Here is a 272-nt window from a genome sequence, read left to right as displayed (position 1 = left end):
CCCGCCGGCCCCGCCGGCAGCTGCCGCGCATGCGCGCGCCGGAGCTGTCCCTTCAGCACCACGCGGGCGGCGAGCGCCGGGACCCGCCGCTGCGGTGAGAGACGGACCGGGCCGGGCTGCACGCGACCCGGACCCCGGCCCGGCCCCCCGCGCGGCCCCTTCCCCTCCGCCCCGCTCCAGGAAGGCGGGCGGCAGCTCCCGGACCCCTGGCACCCACGGTTCTCCCTGTACCTGCCCGGCACCGCCCCGGCCCGGTAGCTCCTGGCTCCGGT

Source organism: Nothoprocta perdicaria, unplaced genomic scaffold (assembly GCF_003342845.1).
Source record: "Nothoprocta perdicaria isolate Ctin4 unplaced genomic scaffold, notPer1 scaffold_110, whole genome shotgun sequence".
NCBI lineage: Eukaryota > Metazoa > Chordata > Aves > Tinamiformes > Tinamidae > Nothoprocta > Nothoprocta perdicaria.
The sequence above is the reverse complement of the archived record's forward strand: the minus strand, read 5'-3'. Positions refer to the sequence as shown.